We start from the raw sequence: 13645 nt of genomic DNA, 5'->3' as shown, positions 1-13645 counted from the left end.
TTCTGGATGTTGTTGTACTTGGCTACATGGCCCAATCTGGCTAGCCCTGGACTGATACCTCTGGGAATAAATCTGAACGTGAAGTATTTAGGCTCAAATGATTTGGCAGCATCCCTTTAATTTAAGGCAGCATGGACGACCTTTTCTTTTTATGTAACCCTCCAAGGCTGGGCGAGGCTTCAGCAGCTGGTGGATCAGAAAGCTCTCTCCAGATGGTGAGGTCCCACTTTCCCTATAAATGTCATGGTGCTAAAATCCTGCCTGCACCATGGAAGAGCAGCTCTTGCTGCCACAGACTAAAGAGAAGGCTGGACTGAGCAGGATGTGCTTGTTTCCCAGCCAGTGCCTTCCTTCCTCTGAAAGGCTTGCAGGGAGGAAAGAGAAATGCAGGACCCCATTTCCGACAAGGGCCAATCCAGTGAGGGGCAATCTCACTCTCAGCCAATCAGATGGCTGGTGATGGCCACCTCAACCAATCGGATCGATCCCTGAAGCTCCCTTTCCAATTCCCAGAGGGAGCTGGTTAATTGCAGGTTAGGAGCTGCCAAGGAGAGCTGCTCCTCAACGCCTGATGCTGTGCTTTCTGCCTCCCAAGCCAGGGAAAAAAAGAAAAGACTACTTCCTAAATTCAGTCCTGTTTTCTTTGGCCTCTGATTTAGCCAAAGAAAAGGACCTTGGCAACACAGAGGTGCAAAACACACTGCAGAAATAATCCCATTTGAGAATGCTTTAACTGCCCTGGCTCAGTGTTAGGGAACCCTGGGAATTGTAGGCAAAGGAAACAGAGCCCAAAATACGACATGAAAAAGACTACCTGTTTGCTTTGGCCAAAGACAAGGACCCTGGCAACACAAAGGTCCAAAACACACTGCAGAAATAATCCAGTTTCAGAATGCTGCTAAATGTCCTGTCTGTGATAGGGAATCCTGGGAATTGTGGCCAAAGAAAACAGAGGCCAAAGAAAGCAGGACTGATTTCAGGTGGTAGTCTTTTTCATATGACTGTGTTGTTGAGTTAGTTGTATTCTTTGTGTTCCATTTGTTTCTTGAAGCAGAATAATTTGAAAGGCTGACCTCCTAGTTCACTCATAACGTAACAGACGCACAATGACATGCAAACACTGCACGTCCCTAACATTGAGCCAGGGCAGTTAAAGCAGTCTCAAACTGGATTATTTCTGCAGTGTGTTTTGAACCAGAGGAGAAAAATTGTAGCTGCATCAGTGCTTCAGAAATAATTCAGGTTGACACTGCTTTGGCTGCATCTACAGTGGAGGGATAATCCGGTTTGACACGACTTTAACTGCCATGGCTCAATTCTATGGACTTTTTCTGAAGCTTTGTTGGATCCAGCAAGTGGATTTTCCCCCCTGAAACAATCAACATGGACAATATCAATGTGTTGTTGATAATATGGGGGGATTTTGGAAACTGTAGTTTATTGTGGCACCAAAGCTCTCATAGAAAAGGCTACATGTCTCACAAAACTACAGTTCTCAGAATTTCATAGCATTGAGACACAACAAGTACCGTCGACCCAAATTATTTCTGGAATGCAGATACAGCCTTAAACTACCTCAATGCTATGGGATTCTGGTAATTATAGTTTTGTGAGACATTTTGCCTGCTCTGTCAGAGAGCTCTTGTGCCACAATAAACTACAATCCCAGGATTCCATAGCACTGAGCCACGGCAATTAAAGTGGTGTCAACCTGGATTATTTCTGCATTATAGATGTGGCTTGCCTCTCTTTAACTCTGATTGGAGCAGCTACTTTGCATTTTTCCTGCACAAGACTGGGACAAGAAAGCATTCTTAAGCTTTCCCCAAAAGACTGAGAAATGCTTTCCATGCTCCAGAGCTTGTATAGATAGAACAGATTAATGTCCATTAAAGGATACCCTCTAAAATGTGTTACATCAAGAGGCATTAAAATAAGTATCAAAGCTCTACTATGTGTTCATATATTATTTATGCTGGGTTCAAGAGTATATTATTATCTGAGGAATTAATATACTTGCATGCAACTTGACTACATTTGTATGAGGTATTGACTTACTGAGATTTAAAGGGGGGGACTGTGTCATTTTGCTTTTTCTATGCTTGTCTCCCTCAGGAAAACCTAGTAGCAATGATGATGATGATGGTGGTGGTGGTGGTGGTGATGGTGGTGGTGAAACACAGCTTCCAGTGACTCTGTCATTTGAGTTTTGTTCTGAACAGACTTTCCTAAATCTCTCCAATATGATCCTGAATTTAGTGCTATTTTCTCCCATATAATTACTTGCTTGTACATTTTACAAGTAGTGTACAGCCATGATTCTTACATTTTGGTAACAATTGGTGTCTTTACTATGTAGTCATATACCTCCTCACATTTCCCATGTAGCTGGCGTGTTGACTGTATTATTAATCCATAGTTGTTTATGGTGAGTACAGAAGGTAGAACTTCATAGCTAGAATCTTCTTTTGGGAATGTCTTCACTTTTTTTTACTTCCACAGTCTGCAGATTTAAGAAATTGGGCATTCCTAATTTTGAAATCCATACCTCCTTGAAGTATTTTTTAGGTTCTTTTACTTTGTGTAATTTTCATATATGTAATGGTATACATTGTTGCTGTATGCATTGTGCTTTTGTTGTTTCAGAGAAACAAGTCATGCCAGACTAATCTGATCTCACTCTCTTTTTTTTATATAAAAAAAGATGAAGGGAATACTGTGAATATAGCATATCTTGATGTCAGTACAGGCTTTGACAAGGTTCCCCATGATATTCTTGCAAACAAGCTTGTAAAATGTGGGTTAGACAAGGTAACTGTCACATGGATTTGTAATTGGTTGACCAGCCGAACCCAAAGGATGCTCAACAATGGCCTCCTGGCGCCTGTTTTTCTGCCAGAGGGAAGCCACAGCCACCAAACCACGCAGCTTCCTGCTGGTTGAAAAAGAACCCGTGAAAAGCAGGTTCTTCTAAAGCCGTGGCGTCAGCCTAACAAGTGCGCCACTGGTGCACTTGTTACATAAGTGCTGCACAGCGCTGTGCAGATGCCACACGGCGCCTATGTAACAATGACAGCGCCCATGTATACAGGGCACTGCCATTTTTACGCCCTCATCATGTGTTAGCGTTGTGGGGCATGGGGGCGCTCCGCCCCCAGGCAACCCTAGCACGTGATGAGGGCGTCACAAAGGGCCTGTATGTACTGGGCCAATGGCTCATTTTCATCCTGGAGAGAAGTGACCAGTGGGGTCCTGCAGGGGTCTGTCCTGGGCCCAGTGCTATTCAACATCTTTATCAATTACTTGGATGAAAGAATAAGGAGCATGCTTATCAAATTTGCAGATGACACCAAATTAGAAGGAGTAGCTAATACCCCAGAGGACAGTATCAAAATTAAAAATTATCTCAATAGATTAGAAAAGTGGGCCAAAGCTGACAAACTGAATTTAAACATGGAGAAATGCAAGGTACTGCATTTAGGGCAAAAAATTGAAATGCACAGATATAGGATGGGGGAGACTTGGCTTAATGAGACTACGTGTGAAAGGGATCTAGGAATCCTGGTGGACCATAAGTCGAACATGAATCAACAGTGTGATGTGGCAGCTAAAAAGGCCAATGTGATTCTAGTCTGCATCAATAGAAGCATAATTTCTAGATCATGAGAAGTAATAGTGCCACTGTTTTCTGCTTTGGTCAGGCCTCACCTGCAATATTATGTTCAGTTCTGGGCACCACAATTCAAAAAGGACGTTGGGAAACCAAGGACGGCAACTAAAATGGTGAGGGGTCTAGAAACCACACTCCCTCGGAGTGTGGTGGAGTCTCCTTCCTTGGAGGTCTTTAAGCAAAGGCTAGATGGCCATCTGTCGGGGATGCTTTGATTGTGGGTTGAACTGGATGACTCTTGTGGTCTCTCCCAACTCTATGATTCTATGTTGTTGTGTGCCTTCAAGTTGTTTCCAGCGTATGGCAACCCTAAGATGGACACATTGTGGGGGTTTCTTAGCAAGATTTGTTCAAAGGAGGTTTTGCCATTGCCTTTCTCTGAGGCTAAGAGCATGTGACTTGCCCAAGGTCACCTAGTAGGATTCATGGCTGAGTGGAGAATTGAACTCTGGTCTCCAGAATACACTATTTTTCATAGAGAAGTCATCTTGTAATATCTTGAAGGTTAATGTTTGTATGTTATCCAGGGACAGGCTGGCTAGTGTGAATGTGTAAAAATATTGTCTTTGGCTGCTACCATACTGTAGAGTTAATGCAGTTTGACACTGCTTTAACAATCATGGCTCCATTCTGTGGAATCCTGGGATCTATAGTTCATTGTGGCACCATAACTCTCTGACAGAGGCTAATACCACAAATGCCAGAATTCTGTAGCATTGAGCCATAGCAGTTAAAGTGGTGTCAAACTGCCTTAATTTGACTTTTGATGCATAAAATTAACTTTCAGGAGGTAATCTTCCACACTTTTTCCTCACAGAGGTTGTCTACATGTGCATTATGGATAATTTATATTTTTTTAAAAAGAAACAGGGTCAAAGAAAAACACAGATTGAAAACTAAGGCCTGTAATATAATTATCACTATGGATTCATTTTTAAGGCTGTGTGAATATAATAAACTTTATTTCTGCCAAAAGAACCAGGAAGTAGAAAATTGGTATAGCAATGCATGAAGGGATAAACAGAGCAAATAACTTCTCTCCATAGTAACAGAACAAATCACTTGCTATGGGGTGGAGCAAATTCAACCACAAGATACTAACTATAAAATTAGTTAGAGTTGCTTGTATTGCTGCACTTTAGCACACATTTAAAAAGAAAAGAAAAGAAAAGAAAAGAAAAAGAAGCAATCTTGCTTTCACTTCCCAGATAGTAAACTAGTTGTCTCTATAGTGAATACGATACCAAAATGCTCTTTTTTAAATTTGGCTTGTAGAGATTTTAACTTTGTTGTAGTTGTGTGCCTTCAGTTCGTTTCCTACGTATGGCAACCCTAAGGTGAACCTGTCATGGGGTTTTCTTGGCAGGATTTATTCATAGGAGGTTTGCCATTGCTTTCCCCTGAGGCTGAGAGAGTGTGACTTCCCCAAAGCCACCCAGTGGGTTTCATGGTTGAGTAGGGAATCAAACCCTGGACTCCAGAGGCATAGTCTAACACCCAAACAACTACACTACGCTGACTTTATAGATTTTAACTAGGAACTTACTAAGGGGTTATTCAGACATTGTTGTTTTTAGTGCAACTATGCAAATCATCTCATTCACACATTTCAGGTTTGTAGTTCACACTACAGAACCACATCTGTGGGCATCTCTACGAGTCTTGATGCCCACACGTGCCAGCACTCAAATAAAGATGGAGTCAATGATGCAAATGTATTCGAAACACATTCAAGGCATGCAGAGTTTTATCCCAGCTTATCCTGGTTCTATTCACATTGGTGTTTATCACACTGAGGTTTTTGCAGCTCTGATCCGACGTGACTGCAGGTCCCACATTGCGAATTCATGCAATATCACATGTGATTGCTTTCTATGGGGGCTTGTTCCGTGGGGCTTCCGCAGTGATTCCAAAGTGACTCCTCATTTTGATGAATTTGGCAACAAGCGAATTCACAGAAATTGCTTCTAAACTCACTTCGATTTTACTCCAAATTGGTCTGGTGTGGAATACAACTTTGCTTCTGTCCCGGTACACCCCCCAAAACCTCCAAGGTCACACATTTCCCATGATGCTGCGCTGCAGTTTTGCCCCAATTGCTTCCGTTGCTTGGAAGGGTAGATGACAAGGATGGAAGGAATGAAACAAGGAGGCTGGGGGGAGAGATGGGAGCAATGGAGGGGGCCATCGGAAGCTGGGGGGGAGAAACAAACTCCAGTTCCCAGAATTCCATAGCACTGAGCCAGGACAGTGAAGGTGATGTCAAATCCCCAGTGTGGATGCAACCTATGAGAAGGCAACTGTTACAAAGGGAAGGAGAGTGGATTGGATTCAGGGAGGTGGTACTTTAGGGAGCATGGAGAATAAGGGAAACTGGATCATTTCTGCAATCCTCCAAAATGGGTCTCCTTCCGATGCAAAGGATTTACTTCCAAGTAAACCTGCAGCTTCTACACTGATTATTTTGCAGTGAAAGAAATTTGTTATTATTATTATTATTATTATTATTATTATTTCAATAATAATAATAATAATAATAATAAATGGATGGGGGCTCTGACACGGAGGATAGATGTAGATGTGGCTGAAATGGATGAGGAGAATGAAAGGAGAATAGATGTAGATGTAGCTGAAATAGATGAGGAGAATGACAGGAGAATAGATGTAGATGTGGATGAAATACATGAGGAGAATGATAGGAGAATAGATGTAGATGTGGATGAAATACATGAGGAGAATGACAGGAGAACAGATGTAGATGTAGCTGAAATAGATGAGGAGAATGACAGGAGAATAGATGCCGATGTGGCTAAAATAGATGAAAATGACAGGAGGATAGATGTAAATGTGGATGAAATGGATGGGGGTTCTGATACAGAGGACCCATTTGAATTTGGCTGCCAGGGATGGGAAAATAGAAGGGAGGAAGAAACGTGAAGCTGTCATTCACGTGAGGCTAGCAGTCATGTGAAAGTGGAACCAAGCTCTCTTCTTCACCCCGGAAGTGCAAAGGTTCAGGATGCATTCAGACCCCCACTGAGCATACGCAAGGGTCCCAATTCGAATCATTGAATCCGCATGGTATGCACCGGTGTGGTAATACAATTTGCACTCACTCCGCTTTGCATAAGTCCACATCACGTGACTTGCATTGGATTCGATTCCCCCTCGATTCGGAAAGGCAATGGAAGGGCAACCAGGTGTGATAAAACATGTGCGTTATAACGTGAATTCGCATAGCTGAACCAGGAGTCACCCCAGATCTGAGCTGCAAAAACCTCCGTGTGATATACTCCAGTGGTTCACAGCTGAGGATGAGAATCTTTTAGAAAAACTCAAGAAAAAAAAATGAGATCGATTACCTCAGGCAGCCCTCCCCCAATAAAACTTAACCGGACACATTCAAAATGGATCTGAACAACAAAGGTTCAACCTGGATTATGTCTGGATTATTTTCACTATCTGAATAATACTACTGAGTCACCAAGGGAATCCCATTGTGGGAGAAAGATGGGATATAACTCCTTTAAATAAACAAACAAGTGGTTTCTCACTTGTGGCACACCAACTTAGGAAAACCCTTCAACCGATGTGCAACTGGCACCCACGCACCAGTGCCGCCAATTTTGTTTGTCTGCATACTTCAACAGGCTGATTCTCTTTTATTGTCTGTACTGCTTTCCTTTGTTTTATGCTAGTAATGTGGGTTTTATTATTGTTTTTATCATATTTGTAAACCACCCTGTCACCCATAGGGACGAAGGATGGTTTCAACATATTTCAATAAATGAGAAAGAATCATAGAATCACAGAAACACAGAGTTAGAAGAGACCACAAGGGTCATCCAGTCCAACCGCATTCTGCCATGCAGGAACTCTCAATCAAAGCACCACCGACAGATGGCCATCCAGCCTCTGTTTAAAGACCTCCAAGGAAGGAGACTCCACCACTCTCCAAAGGAGTGTCTTCCACTGTTGAACAGCTCTTACTGACAGGACGTTCCTCCTAATGTGTTTAAAACTTTGCTCAGTTGAAAGTTTTTCAGTCATCCATCCTGGTTTCTTGAAACACCTCCCATTTTTCCTCCTCATTGGAACTGTTTGAAATTGTGCCTTCAGTATCTCCCTTTTGAGAAACGCCCATCCATCCTGAACTTGCTTCTCCTTTACTATTCCTGATCATGGGATCATCCCCAGCATTTCCCTAAGTTTTTTGAAGTCAGCTCTCCTAGAATGTGTGTCTGACTATGCCTGGCTTCTCCTTTCCACTGCATAACAAACTCCAGTAAAACATGATCACTCTCACCTAAGGATCCCACCACTTACACCTCATTTACCAGCTCATCCCTGTTAGTTAGGATCAGACTTAAAATAGCTGACCCCCTTGTTGCCTCTTCCACCTTTTGGACAATGAAATTGTCTTCCAGGCAAGTGAGGAATTTAGTAGACCCTGATGTTTTGGCTGAGTGATTTCCAGCAAATATCAGGATAGTTTAAGGCCCCATTCCCACTGGCCTATAACACGGATCAGGATGCAAATCATGGGTGCATCGTTTCCATTTAAGCATGCATTCAACTCGCATTGCTCCGATATCGTTCCCATTGGAATTCGAATCTGAATTGAAGTATCCTGAAAAACCCAAATTATAGGTCAATAAAACAGTTTTAAAAAACAGTGGCTTTTTAGCAAGTTTTCCTGTGCCTCCCTAGTCTGATTCGGGGCAAATGAATGGGAACGAAGGGTGTCTGATTCGGGAACCTGGAGATGGGAGGAGCAGCGCTCAAGGGGCTGGCCTGGGGGTGTCACCCTCTTTGTTCTCTTTCTGCATTCCCGGCACCATTTTCTTCCATTCACATAGGCTTTCCCCCAGTGGATTGGGAAGCAGGGTAAGGCGATCGCACTACATTGAGCTCCAAACGCAGTAAACACATTACTCCCCCTGCAACCTCCCCTCTGCTCCACATTCATAGACAGATGTGTGAGTAGAGCCATTGAACACCATTTTAAACTATTATTTTTTCTTTTTTTCTTTTTTTGCCTCTGCCTGAGCGCCTGAGCAGCAGATGGGCTTTGCAGTACATGCCTGCATGATTGCCCCCCAGACAGCCCTGGGAGCAATGGGGGAGGCAAAGGGATTTGGGGTGATTAGAGGCTCCTCTTCTCTCTTTCCCAAAGGGAGTCTGGGGAGACACAGGAGAGCCTGGACGCCAAGGGATTTGAGGGGAATAGAGGCTCCTCTTCTCTCTTTCCTAGAGGAAGTCTGGGGAGACACAGAAGAGCCTCGGATGCAAAGAGATTTGAGGGGAATACAGGCTCCCTTCTCCCTTTTCTGGAGAGGAAAAGCACCTAAGCGGCTGATTTGCTGTGATGTCAAGCGCTTAGGTGCTTGATTGACAGCTGCTTTAAAAAAAAGAGGTTCCAGAAGGGCAATGGGAACGGGGAGCAAAATAACCTGCTTCAAATTACCACAGGGAAAATATCAATGGGAACGAAAACAGGGGTAAAAAAACCCGGGTCTGTTTGCACCCGTTTTTAATGGGAATTATGGGTCAGATTCGAGTCAGAATCCAAGTCAGAATCCGAGTCAAAATTGCAGCAAAATAAGCCGCTTTTTTTGCCCAGTGGGAATGGGGCCTAGGTCATCATCAAATGTTAGCCAAGTGCATAATTGTGAGCTTTAATACATGGTTAGTAGCCTTATACAAAGTGTGTCCAACTAACAGGTAACTCTTGGTGGATGTTGGGTTGCTGACTCTGTGGTTGCCAAGAGAACAAGAAAATTCAGAGAGGGAGAATTCATCTGAGAGAAAAAGAAAGAAGAATGTGGCAACTGAAAACTGAGCTGGAAAGAAATGTGTGTGAAAGACTGAAAAACAGAAAGGCTCTGAGGTGGAGAGAAACCTCAGCTGTCTGAACCTGTTGAACAGGAAGGCCAGAAAATAAGTCCAGCAGCTACACAGAAACAGAGCAGGAGGAGAAAGTCCCAACAGCTGCTGTAAAGGGAATGTCACCTGAAGAGAGGGGCTGCCAGTCAATTCCAGCCCTCAGAGATGTCGGCTGTCATGACCAAAAGGCTGCCAACTGAACCCAGCAGCTGCAACAGCAGACATCAAGTCTTTTACACTGTCAGGACAGGTGTGTGGGGAGCAATGTTATATAAGAAACTGGGGAAATAATGAGATTATGGGGTCCATTGTCTGACCTATATTTTGAAATTCTTACTTCTTTGGACTGAGGTTTTTTTTTTCCATCTTTTTAAAAAATTAATTTTATTGTAGAAGATCCAACAAGACAATGTACATAAAAATTAAAGGTCTACTATTACTGTCTCAGAGTATGATTCCTTTATGAAAGCTCTTGTATAATGTCCTTCTGGAAACGCAAGTGATGAGCTGGTGGGTTCAGACATTTGGTATTGTTGTTAACATAGTCTAGGAAAGGGTTTTTTCCCCCAAAAACTTTTGATCTTGCAAACAACTTTTCCATTAACAGTACATCCCATACACGACGTCACCAGTTCTCTATGGAGAAATTACCAGATTTTTAGCAATTTCAACCCTGGTGTCAAACCAGGGCACCATCCTTGCAGTATATTTGTAGTGATGTTTGGCACCATCCTTGTAGTGTTTTTGTAGTGATGTTTGGCACCATCCTTGCAGTGTTTTTGAGGTTCTTTTACTTTGTGTAATTTCCTATATGCAATAGTATACATTATGCACTATGCTTTTGTTGTTCATGTGTGCCTTCAAGTCAGTTTGTTGTTGTTGTTGTTGTTGTTGTGTGCCTTGAAGACTGAATGCCTCACAAGACCACAATTCCCAGAATTTCATAGCATTGAGCCATGGTAGTTTAAGGCTGCATCCGCACTGCAGAAATAATCTGGTTTGGCACCACTTTAACTGACATGGCTCAGTGATACAGAATTCTGGGAACTGTAGTTTGTTTTAAATTTTTTATGTTTTTGTTGGGCTAATAAAGGTAGATTTAGTAAGAGAGAAGTTTTAGCCATTATTTCCTTTAGAAGGGCAATATTAATTTTAACTATCTGTGTTTTTATTCCCTCACCCCTTATTTGTGAAAACTTACCTAAGCATACTATTATCAGTTTTTAGCATTACAGGTCTTTTGTTTTAGCCTTGTTGTAAGCCAGCTTGGGTCTAAGACCTGGACGAATAACATACACAAATACTATATTCTGGCTGGTTTCATCACTGTGAGATCAAACGTGCTCTTGGAAGTATTGTAAACAAAATACTATACAAATTGGTGGTAAGGATGAGACCAAGATGGATGAGGAGTCCATTTAAAATACATTAACTATTTGTGTATGTTGTTGTTATTGTGTGCCTTTTTGAGTCATTTCTAACTTATGGTGACCCAAAGGTGAACTTATAATGGGATTTTCTTGGCAAGATTGTTCAGAGGAGGTTTGCCATTGCCTTCCCCTGAGGTGAGAGCATGTTATTTGCCCAATGTTATCCAATGGGTTTCATGGCTGAGTGGAAATCGAACCCTGGTTTCCAGGAGTCATAGTGCAACGCTCAAACCACTACACCACGCTGGCTCCTATATACATTTGTGTGTAGTGAATATTACTTTAATCATTATGAGTCGTGATTAACTCATTTAATCACTATGAGTCATTATGAGGCTGGTATTTCGGAGGAGAGAAGAGTTAGGCCAATGCTAGCCTTGTGCCCTGACTAAATGGTTGACATGCCTCTCTCTAGTATAGGTAGCAAGCACAGTTTTTTTCCTTCCAAATTTTATTTTATTACAATTTAGAAAATGTATAAAATGTCAACATATAAAAACAGAAATTATTGTCTGACAGTTACTAATAAAACAATAATGATATGGTATGATAATGTAGAAGAAGGGTACTGAGGAAACTTAGTTAAATTAGTTAACGTGAGTTAAATCTACTTTCTGTACTCTCCCTACTTTATGTAAAAACTGCCTCTACAAGAAAATTGCTGTCATTTTAACAGGTTGAATTCTTAAACTGTATTGTATTTAATTTAAAGGGGAGGTCAATTTATTTATTAAGAGTACGGTGGAACCTTATTATACGCAAGGGATCCGTTCCAGACCCCTCCGCGTATAAAAAAATCCGCCTATGCTCGAGCCCCATTGTTTCCAATGGGGCTCGTGCGTGGCGGCGTGGTGGTGTGGCGGCGCGCGAGGTGCAACGGGTGCACGCGCCCATTCAATTGAATGGGATGCGCTGCCCCTTCCACCCCGTGTGCGCCGGCGGCTTTGAGCACCTATGCTCAAAGCCGCCTATAAAAAGGCAGCGTATGCGGAGGCTCCACTGTATGTATTATTCCAATATATTCTAGTCATGTAAGCCGCCTTGATTGCTGCAGCAGAATGGCAGGGTATAAGAATACAGTTTATTTTTTATTTTTTATTTAACTTAAAAAGTCCACAGTGTTAATGAGGTTCTGATCATGATCAGATCCTGGCACAGTTGGGTCTTCATGCAGAATTTCCAGAATGCATGATGGTGCAGTGGAGGTTGTATCTGTCATGAATTATTGTTGAAGTACTCTATGAAAAGGAACCATTTTTCAGTAAAAGATGTTTTTCCAATTTGTCCTTTTCACTTTCTTATATTGTCGGTGCGTTTCTCCATCAGCCACATGTCCCAGGTTTATCTCCACCAATTTTCTATTAAAAGTTAAACTGTTTTCTGGTTCTTAGCAATCTCCAATCTGGCTATTGCTATGAGGAAAGGTGATCAAAGCTTTTTGTTTCAGCATTTTGTTTTCCACAAGGAATAGTGAGAAACATAGTAGTCCCAGGCAGAAATTCATCCTTTGTTTTGTTATTTTGGAGATGATGTCTACTATATCAGATTAGAACATTTTGGAGCATTCTAACCATATATGCATATAGGTCCCCTTAGTGCTGCACCTCCTCCAGCACTTGGGTGAATTGGTTTTTGTGATCCTAGCTAAGTGCACAGAGGTGATATACCATCTCACAGCATGCACTTACAGCTCAACTCTTTTGTCTTTAGTCCCACCTTGGTGATTTACAAATGACACTATTCTAATTTGCTTTTTGTCTTCAAAGTTAAATGTAAAAAATCAAAATAATTTGTTGGTAACTATCTCTGAGTTGGCTTTATTTTTCCAACGCAGGGTGCACGTTCTCGCCTATAAGGCCCCAAAGTTAAGGCCTACACTGTCTTAAGTCTAAAGTATCCCAGCAAATGTCTTCTCTCAATTAACTCCTTCCTCTGTGCATTCTGACATCTGCAGTGAAAACGCTGCTGAAGGCACCATCTGTTGTGGATGGAAGATTAGCATTTACTAGGAGCAAGCTCTTCTTAGTTGTCCCAGTAAGGTGGAGCACTCTCCTCAGAAGACGAATTGACTTTCTCATTGTCTTTGTGTGAATATCAGAAAGCAATGTACATCCTGTAATTGAAGTCTTCTGTTGAAGATATTAATGTTAGCCTTGTAGCCACTCTTCTTCATTCACTTGTTCACCCATCTCCTCCACCCACACAAACTTTTTGGAACAGCAATTATTCAAACATGTTTCAACAGCAAGTGACTATTATGTTCAAGTGATTTAACAGCTAGTTGCCAAGGTTTATGTACATGTGGTCCATGCTGGAGATGTATTATCCTTGTTTGCACTATTAATGCTAATTGAATGAAGCACACACTCAGTGCATCAATGACATCTTACAAATGACTCTGCTGACCCAAACTTCTGCTGTCAATGGAGATAAATGTAAGGAGACAGAAATTCCCTAAGAGGTGGTAAATGGGCTTGCATTTACAGACAGTACTCCCACTTTCTATATTTGTTTGTTGAGTAGCACCTCTGTGAGTCTTAACAGTAAATCAGACAACAAGAAATGCAAAAACCAACAAATCATTTCCCCAGCTAGCCAGCAGAACCATAGCAGAGTATTGCATTTCCCCATTCTCACTTTACTTATGTTTAGTGTGTGC

General features: G+C 42.0%; 1 long non-coding RNA gene across 2 annotated transcripts in view; it reads left to right on the top strand.

Annotated features, from left to right (window-relative positions):
• LOC149311969 (uncharacterized) overlaps positions 1 to 9912 on the top strand; it is a 32561-nt gene extending 22649 nt beyond the window's left edge. The window contains exon 5 of one of the 2 annotated variants that reach the window (XR_016281393.1): positions 9395 to 9912. This is a non-coding gene — a long non-coding RNA (uncharacterized LOC149311969). Of the gene's footprint in view, positions 1 to 7425; positions 7738 to 9394 lie in introns of those variants that run through there. The other variant, XR_016281394.1, reaches the window with a different exon arrangement.
• The last annotated feature ends 3733 nt before the right edge of the window (positions 9913 to 13645 follow it).

This window comes from Sceloporus occidentalis, unplaced genomic scaffold, assembly GCF_023333645.1.
Source record: "Sceloporus occidentalis isolate IW3139 unplaced genomic scaffold, rSceOcc1.0.p SCAF_5, whole genome shotgun sequence".
In the NCBI taxonomy this organism is placed as follows: domain Eukaryota; kingdom Metazoa; phylum Chordata; class Lepidosauria; order Squamata; family Phrynosomatidae; genus Sceloporus; species Sceloporus occidentalis.
Note: the sequence above shows the minus strand (reverse complement) of the source record. Positions and strands in the feature narration are given on the sequence as shown.